The sequence below is a fragment of the Pteropus vampyrus genome, unplaced genomic scaffold, assembly GCF_000151845.1.
Source record: "Pteropus vampyrus isolate Shadow unplaced genomic scaffold, Pvam_2.0 Scaffold22, whole genome shotgun sequence".
Lineage (NCBI taxonomy): Eukaryota > Metazoa > Chordata > Mammalia > Chiroptera > Pteropodidae > Pteropus > Pteropus vampyrus.
In genome coordinates this window covers 15,600,640-15,615,073 of record NW_011888803.1, presented here as the reverse complement: position 1 = coordinate 15,615,073, position 14,434 = coordinate 15,600,640, and the positions used below count along the sequence as shown (strand labels likewise).

At 35.0% G+C, this 14,434-nt stretch overlaps 1 protein-coding gene and 1 long non-coding RNA gene across 2 annotated transcripts in view; one reads left to right on the top strand and one right to left on the bottom strand.

Moving 5' to 3' along the window:
• DCDC2 (doublecortin domain containing 2) overlaps positions 1-14,434 on the bottom strand; it is a 169,771-nt gene that overhangs the window by 123,529 nt on the left and 31,808 nt on the right. The gene's annotated exons all lie outside the window — the stretch shown is intronic.
• LOC105289131 lies at positions 5,893-13,855 on the top strand. The gene is made up of 2 exons (XR_895647.2): positions 5,893-6,207; positions 10,650-13,855. It is a non-coding gene; the product is annotated as an uncharacterized LOC105289131 (long non-coding RNA).

Here is a 14,434-nt window from a genome sequence, read left to right as displayed (position 1 = left end):
AGAGGATAAGCAATTTTTTTTTAATTTAATGAAATTTATTGCAAGTTTACTCCTGATCCATCTCATGAGTCCCTTGATTTATTTAATTCATACTCTAGCACAAGAAAATAGACTAATTTACAAAGAACACCATTATGAGGCCAGGTGTGGTTTATGACACCTTGAGATGACTTTGAATCCCTCTCCCATCAATTGCTTACTTGTAAGGCACACAAGCATGTTTAACTGCAAATGAATCTTACCTGTGTGAAGGACAGGCCTTTCTGAATCTGTGTCTGTGCTGACAGTGTCTTCCTCTTAAAATCTTCCCCACCTTTTAAATATGGCTCTACCGCTTTCCTGACCACTAGACGCGAAGCTTCTGTCACATCCCTGGATCTCTGCTGCCCTTCCCTGCCTTGTATTTTCCATGACATTTACCATCATCTGACACATTCCACATATTATCTATTTTTTTTTTATTTTCTTGTCCTTATTGTTACTTTCAATATTAACTAGTAATATACTGAGCACATACTTCATATTCAGTTATTTTTTCAAATGTCTTGCGTACTGACCTTGATTGTTTAGTACCTTCTTGAATTGTTGATTTAAAGATGAAGATGAATAAGCTATATAAACCAATAACTTTATAATTTTTATTAAGTTGGTCAAAATATGCTACTTTTCTTTAGCATATACACATTTATACTGTACAGAAATTCATAAATATACATGATTTTTATAATAATTTATAACTTTATTGTGAGTCTATAAGTTGCTTCTTGAATTTAATTAAACCACCTATCTTGAATAGCTATTTTCCTCATTCATCATAACAAAAATATTTCCCAAATGTTCATGATTAGACAGTTGAATTGAAGATTAATCTTAAATATATATTTCTTTGTGTCATTATAGTTAAAATAACTGGATTAGTCTGTTTTCAGACACACTAATAAAAGAATCTGAAAAAATAATCCATGTAATATATCTGAACTGAAGAAAATATGTGAGACTATTGTACAAAGCAATTGAAACTTTTTGGAAAAAAACTACAATTTTTCCTTTAAAATGCATTTTTCTATTTGGAATTTTAAATAATAGCTTAAATCATAAAATAAAAAAAAAATAAGTTATATCAACTGCATATAGGAGAAGCTTTTCCAGAGAGAGCCCTTATCATAGATGAATATTAATCACTTGGTATTAATCTGGGGACATTATGGCTTTAGATAATGAGAAATATAATAAACTAGAATAAGTTTTTTAAGTTTGTAAGTTTTATTAGCCCACACACTTTCCCTTGCCATTTTAAAATAAACAGTACTTGAAATATGAGAATAATGTTACGGGTCAACACATCTAGTTATGAAAGGATAGTCACATAAGTGCTCTCACTTAGACCCCTGTGTACCAAGAATGGCTCTCATTGGTTAGCAGGCTGATAATAGTTGTATAATCTGTGACTGCGGAACCATATCAAGTGACGATATATCAATGCAAAACTCAAGCTTTGGAAGCAGTAGAGCAAATATTCCTGTTCGGCTTTGTCAATTGGTGAGGGAACCAACACCAAGCAAAAGTAGAGCATGCTTATAGTTGATGTCTGCTTTGATTCTGCACGGGGCTAACATTTTTTTAGAAATCCCAGTTTATTTGGATATTGAGGTAAGTTAGCTTACCATTTCCCGAGTATAAACAAATAGATAGATAGAAAGACAGACAGACAGACAGACAGACAGACAGGCAGACAGGCAGACAGGCAGACAGGCAGGCAGGCAAGCAGGCAGACTAAATATCTGGCTAACATTTTTCTTGGAAATATTTCCAAGACAAAGGTGGCAAAAGTGACTTGACTATGTTCATGCTTCTAGAAAGGTGTAAGGCAAGACTCTGATGCAGGTCTTTGGTAAATCACATGCGCTTTCTAACATATCACTGTCTCTGTTTCCACTATCTTATTTAGATCATGTTTATGTCACAAATTATGTCACACACACACACACACACACCCAACAATGCTTCATATGAACTTGACAAGCCTAAGTACAGAATTTAACTCAAGTTCACAAATGCCATGTGACACGTAGTAGAATATCACAGCAGCTAGATCAAATTCCAGGTAAAACTTGCATGACTCGAAAATAAGAATCTATTTGTTATAAAAAAAATAAACAATGAAATTAAAATTTTTGCTTTGAAAATATATATTTGAAATAATAAGATCGAGGTCTGCAAACTGAGCAACTGATAAAGGTCTGAAATTCTAAATTCCAGGACTAACGGCCAACTCAATGCCTCACATCTCATTTTCTTGATCTGTAAAAATAAGGATAATTCTGCTAACCTAGCCCAAAGGGATGTTCCAGGTACTAATTAATGAAGTGGATATACCACTCCCTGGGGCCGTTAGGCTGCAAGCTTCAGAGAATTCGTCTGCCTCAAATCTCAGCACTCACCACCTCCTGAAACCCTAAGTTTGGCCAAGAAAACCAAACTCAGTCTAAGGACAGCATCTGCAGATATGATGCTGTTAAATGGACACCATCACAAAATCTAATTACCACTGACCTCTTGTAAAAACTCATTATACAATTTAAAAATTCAATTTTATATCATACATAAAAATTCACTTTTAAAAAATACTAACCATAACATAGACTTAATCATAAAAGAAAAAAATGTACCAAAGTTATTCAATTGTAAAATATACAAGCCAACCTACACAAAGAAGCTTCAACTCTATTTTCCTTATTATATGGTTTTAAGAAAAAGTGAGCTCTCAAAATGGCAATCTGAAAAAAACTCTGTTACTACTTCAAAAAGACAGCATACAGGATCAAAGAGGAGAACAAAGTACTTTACAAAATGTTTAACTATTTTCACCACTTTTTGATAAATGAGAAAAAGGAGAAAAATTATAAAAGACACCAGAGTAGAAAATAACTTATCTTTGAGTCAATAGAGCAGATGTATCCAAACTATAGATTGTTCTAAAGTGCTTTTAAAAGTCCTTTTTTTCCCCGATATTACTTTTTTAAAAAATGGAAGAAAGACCTGCTAAGATGCCTGATGAATGGTGATTGTACGATCCACCAGACATCATGTCTTGTTTTGATGGTATATATCATAATTAACAATTAGAAAGTGCCTCTATCAGAGGGTATTTTGTGCTGGGAATTTCTCCTAAACCTCATGGAATGAAACTGTTTATCATGGAGATACTCTAGATGCATGTATCGAAAGAGAAATTTGCAAAAGAAGGGCTACATAACAAGAGGTGAAGACAATGGCCAAACTTTTCAAAAGAATAGTCGACTCACCCTCTCATTGGATTTCTTTCTACCAATGATGTTACATCGAATCATAATAAATTATGAGTTTTGCCATACCCTAATCTACAGATTAATAGAGATCTTCTGAGACCAAAGTTTCATTGTTTTACTATGATTATCTGTCACTTTCGTATCAAAGGAAACAAATTATGATAATTGGCACAAACTTTGATAAATAAAATGCATCTGCTGTGTTTGTGTCAATTAAGATTATATTTCTATCACTGAATATTTCAGTGTTTCTTTTTTTTCCATTTTCAAGTAACCTAAGAGATAGTTCCACTTCTGGTGAGGAGATTGAAGGTTGTAGGAGAACATTGTTCCCAACATGACGACAAAACTTAAAGAGAAGTTAAAAATCATACTTTTTAAAAATGCATCAAAGAGTTTAGGATACAAAGAAATCTAAATGAACTAAATTCCAGAGAGAGATAATAGCTTTCAAAGTGAGAAAGAAAACCTATAGCTGCTTTCATCTCCAGGGGCATGGTATGCAGAGGAACGAACCTTCTATAGAAGGCCAGCCAGTGTGTGGGTTGGCATGACAGAGAAGATCCAAAAGCAAGTCTGCATTACCCACCAATTCTTTCCCATGGGAGCTTCTTTACAGGCACAGAAGTGTAACAAAGATAAGTTAAGGACACGTACTGTAACTTCTAGAGTAATCACTAAAAAAAAAAAAAAAAAAAAAAAAAAAAAATCACGAAGGGGCATAGCTAAAAAGCTAATAGAGAGATAAAATGAAGTAATTTAAAAAAACATTTTATGAATCTAAAGAAGGTAGGGAAAGTTACAAAACAATCGCAGGGATGCAAAGTACGGCATAGGGAATATAGTCAATAATATTGTAATAACCCTGTATGGTTTCAGATGGGCACTAGACTTATCAGGGCAATCACTTTGTAAGTTATGTAAATGTCTAATCACTATGGGGCACACCTGAAACTAACATAATATTGTATGTCAACCGTAAACGAAAAATTTTTTTTAATTATTTTTAAAAAGTTTCCCCTTGGCTACTGCCTATCAAATATTTTTCTATGATTATATAAACATAATTAATGGAACCTCAACAGAATGAAAATTGAAATTTTTTAACCCTCTAAAACTTCTAGAAATTCTAGAAAGGCCTGGTGGCAAAATCAGCCCAGCCTCTGAAATATTTTGGAGAGACTATTTTCATCAGCACTGTTACATAATAATAAAAAATTCCAACCACTCTAACTTCAGTGTGAACCTAGTTATAGAAGATGTCTCTAATTATAATGAACAAGCTGTTTAAAACATTCCCAGAAGGGTCCAATTAGTTTCTATGAGCTGATGAAACCACTCATCTATCTGTACCTGGGTCCTCCACAGGTCTCCATGTTGTTGTGCCCAGTCCGGGGGCTGATTCTCTGAGGAAGGGTTAGGATTCATCTGCCAGGTGTGGATTATTACCTCTTATTCAGAGGATTATTTTTCTGCCAGTAATGAATACCTTAGCATCAGTTTGCAGCTCTGTCTTGTGAACTATTCTCTAAATGAATGCCTTCCTTTACTGAAGCAGGAAAATAATCAAAACACATTTTGAATATAGGTTTGTCAATTGTAACAAATGTACCATTCTAGTGGGGGATGAGGATAATGGGGGAGGCTGTGCATGTAGCAGGTATTTGAGAAATCTGTACCGTCCTCGATTTTGCTGTTAACCTAAAACTGCTTTAAAAATAACATCTACTAAAAGACAGTGATCCAAAAGATAAGATACCCATCATAAGTAATATCTCCCTTGGAAAACTCTTAAGAGTAAGCATATATTTAAATGAGGTGTCCATATTACTAAATCTTCTTGTCTTTAAAAACAAAATGTGTATCAACTGTCATCAATTGTGAGCCATCACATCAATTTCCCAGCGTATTATATATTTTTAAATTATTGGCATTCTGGTTTAATTTTCTCTTTACTGCACTTTGTGGACTAATTTTTTAAAATTGGATAATCCTAAGCATTCTGAATATATAATGTTAGACTTCACATTTAGACTTCATGTTAGACTTCAATTTAATTAATTTTATTCTAAAATAATTCTTTTCAATGGCCACTTTATCTTACAGGAAAACTGAGCAGGACTTGAGTCATTTTTAAGGCATTCATAAGTAAATCTGCATGGGTCTCCCTAATGCTCTGCTGAAGAAAATAATATAACCCCCATTGAGTTAAAAAAAATTACCAATTAACTCACGAGAACTCTTAGGAGAAATTACGAGAACTGCTACTAAGCAAGCAATGAAAAAATTTTTTTTAATTGTCTCTTTTCTTTTGTGTTCCTTCTTAGCTTACTACATCATGCTTACTTTTCACCATTGCTATTTATGTTTGTTTGATTTTCTCAAAGACACTAATCTAGGCAGTGGAATGTAAAATTTCCACTAAAAATGCAGGGCAGCTGGAAGTGTGTACATAACAATGCAAGATGAAAGTTAGCAATGCTGAGTATTCAGGGGTAGTCCAAGTGGGTGGAATGAAGCTTCCACCTGCATTTAAATAAGTTGTTTAGTTCTCGGGACTCCCGCTGAGGAATGTGCCAACTATACATGATCTACATTCACTCTTTCATAAATGCTAAGAATGCCGTTAACCCACCAACAGATAGCAAGAGAAGTGCTGCTAATGTTTTTAGCAACGATTAGTTTTCATCCACACTGCACTGTCTCTGTGCCCCACGCTGAAAACTCAGTACGGAAGACGGCAGACAGGGGCCTTCACTCTCACTGTGGGGTGGAATGCGGGAGTGAGAGACAGTAACGGAGTAAAGGAATGAATAAGTAGCACAGCATTATTCAGGAGCACTGGACTGGGAGTCAGTTTCAAGCTCTAGAAGTTCAACACTTCACTGAGTTACCTGAGGTAAGTCACTGCACCAACCTGTGTAGCCTTGTCTACTCAGCTATAGGATGAAGGGACTGCATTTTGATCATCTCTAAATTTCTTTCAAGTTTTCACATTCTCCAAAAATGTTAGCGTTATGAAAATACAACTTACCCTTAAAAAACATAAAAAGTTTTAAAATTAAACTATGAAAAATATGACCTTGCTAACCCTAAGTCTCTAAGGGTTATTGATAAAGCAACTGGGATCTCAGTGATTGGAAACAAAACATCACTATGCACACCAAATGGGATCTGATATACATATCTTCTCATCCTGTTAGAAAAATATATAAAATTGACTCGGTTAAGTAGGCTTTTCATAAAATCATCTATAAACTTTAGTTTCAACAGCTGTCTAGATACTACATCTGCAACCATACACTTCTCAAGGAAATATGATAGTAATAAAATTTGAATTAACAAAATCGATGTTTTAAAAAAAGTCTTGAAGACCAGAAATGCTCCCTAACATGATTGCAATCCTTCATACTATTCACAAGCAAACTGATAAAACCACTGACTCACATTGTTCTAAATGGTTTAAAGGTAGTTTCCACATATCCCAATCTTAACTAAAACTGCCTGATGTGCTAGTGTTACATGCTTGAGACCTGTCAAGAGAAAAGCATTTTTCTTGGAATAGGACTATAACCTAAATTTAAAAAATTTTACATTCCCTCTCAAAATAATCCGGCCTCAAAAGTTCATGATCTTTTTTTCTCATTTTTGTATAATAATTATACTTCTCTAATAGAAATACTGGTGAAATATACTTTGATTTTCAGAAATGTACTCTAAGGCCAGGGATTCAGGATATAAAATAATACACATTTATCTATGCTTTTTTCAAATACTCAGCCCCATAAAACATCCCAGACAATTCATGTTTCCATAGTTTCTTAGTAAAGCACTTTTGAATGAAGAAGCCTCCCAGGAATTAAGTCTCCCACACTAACGACTTGAGTAGTTAAAGACATACGGAGCACCCCAATGCTAAGAAGAAAGAAAGCCACCTGTGGGTGACACTTCTCTTCCAAAGGAAGAGCTAAGTCCTAAGAGGCATTCTACATTCTAAATATGAAGCTGTGTACAGTAAAATCATCTGAACATCTCATAGTTTACATATTGTCAGCATAAAGGTTAATTTATTCAACAATATTTATCAATCATCACAGTTATCACAGCATGCCAGGTACTAGGATAAGTGTTGAGAATTCATTGGTCAGCAAGTCAAGATCCCTGTCCTCACAAAGCCCATGGTATAGTAGACAGGGGGACAGTGACAAACAAAACCTAAGAAATCAAACTAAAAATATATGTAATCACAAATTATAAAAAGCGCTCTGAAGAAAATGAAGCAGTCATGAGATACGACATATGCATAAAATCTATAAAGAGAGAAAATGCTGAGCATGCTTAGAAATGGAAAGGAGGCTGAAGCAGCTGGAGTGTAGTAGGTAAGAAGAGAGAAGAACAATCTGGCAGGTAAAATGCAGGGCCTCATAAACCAAAGAAAGAAGGCTAAATTTTAGCCTAAGTGCAGTTAGACTCCACTGCAGGTTTTAAGATCATTCTCGCTGCTAAATGGAGAATAGACTGGAGAAAACAAGATTGGAAGCAAGGAGATCATAAAGGAGGCTGATGAGGTATACATGTGAGAGATGGTGGTGGCTTTTCCTAGGGGATAACTAAGGAGAAAGAAAAAAGTAGGTATATCTGAAATATATATTAGAAGTAAAAATTAGAACTTACTAAAAGAAGCATCTGGATAGTGAGAGAAAAAGCTTGAGCAGGTGGGTAGGTTGCTACTTATGAGACAGAAGAAAGATTTGCACTGGATGTAGAATAAAAAGTCTAGTTTGGGGCAGTACATCTTAGATGCTTATGAGACCTCCAAAGAGAGGTGTCATCCACGTAGGCAGGTTGGAGCTCATGTATCAGGCTAGAGATACAATGTAGGGGTAATCAGCATATAGATGGTATATAAAGCCATGAGACTGAATGAGCTCACCAATGGAGGGAGTCAAAGGCAAAGAGAGAAGCTCAGGATCAAGTCATGGGATTGGCTAATACAGGATAAAAAATTCCAGAGGAGACAGAAGAAAAGTGGGCAGAGAAGTAAGAGGTAAATCAAAAGACTGTAGTGTTCCAGAAACTGAGAGAGAAGAATCAACTGCTATGAGGTCAGAAAAATGCCCATTGAATTAGTCAACACCCTTGGAGAGCTTGACAAGAGCATTGTGAGAGGAATGCAGAAGACAGAACTGTACTGAACTGAGTTAAGAACTTGAAATGGAGATAAAGAAGTGGAGATGACTCTTTCTGCTTAGCATTATTAATCTTTGTTGGAAACACAGAATAAGTTTAAGATAAGCTCCTTACCTTCTATATGCTAAAGGCAGAACCTGTAGGAGACAGTTAGGTCAGGGAGAAAGAGGATTTCCAGCCTCTCTTGAATCAGAGAAGCAGCCAATCTCAAGAAGCTAAGCAAGGGCAGAACTTTGAGGTCTTACAATTACACATGTCGCATGTATGGAGTCACAAATAAGGAGGGTGTAAAACCCACTCCAACCAGGAGAGGACTCACATGGGTCTCTGTTGCCCAGGAGGGGCATAGAAAAGGTTGGCTGGGCAAAGGAGAGGGAAGAATGAGCCCAAGGAAAGCAAATCACCACATCTGCACCAGTGCAGTAGGCTGGACATCCAATATAACTGGTACTCTGGAAAGTTCATAGCAAATTCTATCTTTCTTTATCCAAATAGATTGCTTGAACCACTTTCAACAAACAAGAAAAGAAACACATGCCAAAATATTGCCCAAATCATAATACTTCAAGAAAATCTGAACTTTTACATATTCTTGAGAATAATCAAACACCATTCTTCCAATGCTAGAAAATTGGGGGCAAAACTACATTACTGATAACATTTTAAATTAATGTAATAGTTTTCCAAAATTCTGAGGAATTATAAACCCAGAGGCATAAAATGCCCTATGACACTTAACTTGTCACTGATTTATCCTGAAAAAATAATTGAGAAGCAGATAAAAGCTATATACCTAATGATGTTGACTAGAATATTACACAGCAAATACAATAAAAATTATCTAAATATAATTATCTAAGTATATATGTATATCTGCATATGCCTATATACACGCAAATTTTACTAAATAAAAAATAAAAACTTCTATTTCCATAGCAAAGAATACCACATATATACACATATGCATACAAGCAGACAGAGGTACATATATATGGAGAAAAACTGGAAAAGAATTTATAAAAATGAAATCCAATTTTTCAATGATGGACTTATTCTAAAGTACTATTTTGATAATTTTAAGCTATAATTTAGAAAATTAATTTTAGCAGGATGGTATTTGTGCACGAATAGACAAATAGACCAGTGGAATAAACTAGAAAACCCAGAAATAGACCAAAGTAGTACATTGGTAATTTAGTATTTGATAAAGTTGGCATCTCAAATTATTGGGACAAAGATGGACTTTTAATAAATGATGCCGAGACAGAGTAGCCTACATATCTTTGGAAAAAAAGAAAATTAGATCTATATCCCACACCACAGATAGGCGTAAACTCTAAATGGAATAGTGATATAAAAGTGAAAAATAAAACCATACAAGTACCAGAAAGAAACATGGGTGAATTCCTCTTTAACATTGGTGTGGGAAAAGGTTTTCTAATTATGATTCAACAAAGACACAAATTTGAATACATTAAAAATAAAAAATCATTTTCCATGACCAAAAATCACCATCAGCAAATTCAAAACACAATAAACTAGGAGGAAATATTTACAACATATACCGCAAATAACTATTTTCCTTAATATATAAAGAACTCTTAAAGTTAAATGACAATAGACAAAACACCTGAAGAAAGATGGAGAAAAGACAGGAGAAGGAAATTCACTAAAAAAAAAAAACTAAAATGACACCTGAATGTATGAAAATGTTCGAACTTATAATTAGTAAAATGTAAATTAAAACAACACCAAGGTATCATTTCTCACTTACCAGATCATAAAAAATTAAAAATTATGACAACCAATTTTGTTTTCAAAGCTGTGGAGACGGGTACACTCCTACATTGATGAGGGAATGCAAACGGGTAAAAAGCTTACAGGAGAGAATTTGGCATTCTCTTATCTTCTGACCCAGTAATTCCACTTCTAAGAATCTGCTCTGAACATACACCTCCAACAGTACAAAAATACTTATGTGCAAAGTTATTCATTGCAATATTATTTGTAATTGAAAAATATTAGAGGCCCAAATGCCCACATATAAGAGAATAATTGAGAAAAGTATGGTATATAATGTATATAAAGTATATAATGAAGGGCTCTGAAGTTGTAATAAAGAATGAGAAAGATCTTTATGTACCAATACAGAGATTTCCAGGACTTATCGTTAAGTGAAAGAAAACAAAGTGACAAAGAATATCTACAAGAGGAAAAAAAATGGCATCGATGATAGAGGCTCTGTTCATCCCTCTGGCGACCAAATAAAAGTTGTTACGGACAGAAGGAGCAGCAGCAAGGAAAAATCGCCTGAGATCTAGAGGAACAAGCCACACAACTAGGGAAAAGTACAAGAAAGCACCTTGCAATGATAGAAGAATATTAACAATAACAACCAAAAGAAAAAAGAATATTTACTGTATGGACCCTTCACGTAAGAAAGAAAAAAATGTATGTGTGAGTATGTGCATCTGCTTACTTGTGGAAAAAGTATAAGAACAGGAAGGATAAAACACAACTAAGGAGAACGTTTTCTTCTAAGGAATGGGTAGAAACCAGTTGTAAAGAATGTGAGACAAGGAACTAAGTAGTAGAAATGGAAGGAGAGAAGGCTCTATCTACTGAGAGGGCTGAAAGGCAATGACTTCTCAATAGCAAGGAGCCTAAAGCCCAGATATTGGTTTCTAAATACCATTGTCTCATAAAAAGAGTTAGGGTTCTTTGGAGAAACAACTGATTCCAGGGCTGAAGAAGGAAAAATAGAAAACGAGTCTGGAACATCTTGCGGTGCTAGAAAGTAATGACGTTCAAAAAATGGCAGGGCCATGTCAAAAGAACACAAAGGCCATCTTGAAAGAGTTCCCAGTGGCCAAAGCAGGGATAATTTAAGTAATAAACCGAATAATGATGGTACTGAGTTTTAACTCAGAGAATAAAATAAATATCCATGCATCCATACTGATATAAAGAAATGATTTAATAAATAAGTAAATAAATGTGAGAGAAAGGACTAATCATCTGTACAGCAGAATTCCAACTCAAATTTAGAAGGAACAATGGAAACGGAAAATGATCATTAGACAAACACCGCAGTAACAGTTTTTACAGGCAAGAACTATTCACAAATGATAAAATTTGTGGGCGGAACCTTGAATGATGAGGAGTAGTATATTTCCATAGTCTCAAATTAACTCCCCACGAGGTACTTATTAATTACAAAGAAAAAAAACAGTAAGTTTGCAGTGAAGAAACCTGGCAGACACCACCTTAACCACTTGATCAAAGCTAATATCATCCATAAGAAGACATCATGTACTCTAAGGACAAATATAAATTAAGAGGATTAATTCTCCCTAATGAAAATAGGAGAGTCCCCCTCACCCACCTTTTTCTCAGAGCATTTACTTTAGAAAACTTGCAATTGTAAGTACTTTCTCCTCTCTTTGAAATGTCTATAAAATCTTTTTGAAGATCAGATATCCTTTTGTCAGCTTTATGACCTAGGAATGTCGTTCTCGAGGACCTAGGACGGAAAAATCAAGGGAGACAGTACCCTTATTTCCCAGTTTCTGTGGGAGGACTGGAGCCTATCTTTGGTGGGCACCATGCTCCAACTTGCAAAACTACTTCCTGTCATAAAGCTATGAATAGTTTATCTTCTGGATAAAGCCAATTAGCTAACACAGATGGTCATTCCAACTACCATGTGAATTTAGGGTGAATTATGAAAAATGGTCCTGTCAAGTTCTCTACTTGAGGACTGATTATAGTTTATCTCGGAAAAAAATGTATGTAGTGGGTTGCATCTGCTTGGCTATATAAAAGAGTAAGATTTCTTTCTGTCTTGGCAATCTCTCAGTGAATTGCCTGTGATGTGCATCATATTCTGGTTTAATGCTTCTTCAATAATAAAAGTGCTTTCTTTCTCTACTTATCTTTAGAGAGGATTTCTAGATTGAGAGATTTTGTTTTAAATTATATTTCCCCAACAGTATCCTCTGACATGATGCACTCACTGAGCAGGGCACTTCATCATTCCCCGGTGTTCTTGCCAAAAAATAAAGAACCTCAACCCAATCACAAGAAAACATCAGGCAAAACCATACTGAAGGACATCCTACAAAAGAACAGACCTTCAAAGTTCTTGAGGTCATAAAAAACGAGAGAACAGTAACAGTAAGTAGATACTAAGGCAACATGACAACTGAATGCAGTGTGAGATCCTGGATTACATCCTTGATCAAAAAAATACATTAGTCTGGAAACTGGGAAAATTTAAATAATATTGTTACCATTGGGGCTGACCTAATAATAACTGTAAATTAGGTGATCATATCAATTTAATTTTCTGCTTTCAATTTCTTGGTTATATAAGATGGTAACAGAGGAAGCTAGGTGAAGTAAGATGTATAAGTAATTCTCTGCACTATTTGGCAACTTTTATCTAAAATTATTTCAAAATAAAAAGTTAAACAAATGTAATGTTTAATACTCCTTATCATGACTGAAAATCTGATACATAGGAGGCCTCCATTGATTTGTCTTCACCTCTCTCGCCCTGTTTTCTCTCAATAATCAGCCACAACCAACTCTGCCTTTAAAATGTAATAAAAAAAAAAACACCTCCTGAGAAACCCAACAATAGTTTTTGTTTGTAATTAGGATAAATTTATATACTGCTGTTGTGTAATTGCATTTGGTTTGGGGTTTAGTTTCAAAGAAACTTGACTCTCTATTACTTTGTGAAGCCAAGAGACAGACAAGTTGAAAAGAATAAGAAAAAGTCAAGCTAAATCTGACACTGAACTATTTCTTGCAATACTAAAACAGAAGAAAGCACAATTATCTCCTGAAGATTAGTCATGGTTTTTGTCATTAATATGCAAAATGCGGGAGGGGGGGTCTTTTTTCAAATACCAGACTTACTAGCTCAGAACAATAAGAAACAATGGTTTGTTGTTAACCAGTGAACCCTAGCTTAATTGGGAAAATATTTGCATTCCTTTAGGGTAGAACTAGGTCAAAGGAACCTCACCTCCACATCAAAACTGCACTATCCAGGAGGTCAAAGCACATGATGTAGACAAAGAAGAATGTTCAAGGTTCAGAGAGGTTTTTTCCTTAACTAAAAGCATAAGAAAACCTCAGAAAGTAATAATAGCTCAAGACTGTCAATGGCACTGGGACCCTCCTTATGTGATTAGCCCACTGGGAGCTTATCTGCAGCCTGCCCCCAGTGAAATACATTCACCAAGAACAGAAAATTAAGGAGAGTGCAAGTCTGTTAAGGAAAACACTTGAAGAAATAAAATCTGCATTTGGTCTAAGAACTGTAAAAAAAAAAAAAAAAAAAAAAACCGAGTTTATGATACTTTGTGTCTCACTTGTAAATAATTGTTAGCAAGAACATCAAAACCTGTTTTCTCTTTTTTTCCCATCATTTTCATATTTCCCTTCCTTCTCTATCTGGATTGCTTATGTGAATGTAGTTTATTAAAGAGCCTTGGCACTTTAGTGTCTGAGATATTTCAACTAAATTAAAGACAATGCAAGATAAAGAAAAGAAAAGGGTTCTCATCAAACACAATTAAATAAGGCCAAGTTCATTTTACTCCCAGTCTGCCTGTCCAAGGGAAAGCTTCGGAATCAGGAGGTCCCTGAAGTGAATCTCGCCTGTTGGAATAATCCAAAACCAGAATCTCCAGATCTGCCTGGTCCAAACTCAAGCACTCCATCAGGAGTGAGGGAGCACGACAGCCACTTCCTCACATTTTCTTCTCAAATTTGCAGGCCACTGTCTTTAATTACTCCATGAACAGTTTCTGCATTACAGTAAATAATAAATCATAACATCCTCCTAGTGATAGGGAACACAGCATGGAAGGAAGGTCATGATGCCCCAAGAAGGAACTCTGAAGCCTCAATCAATTCTCCAC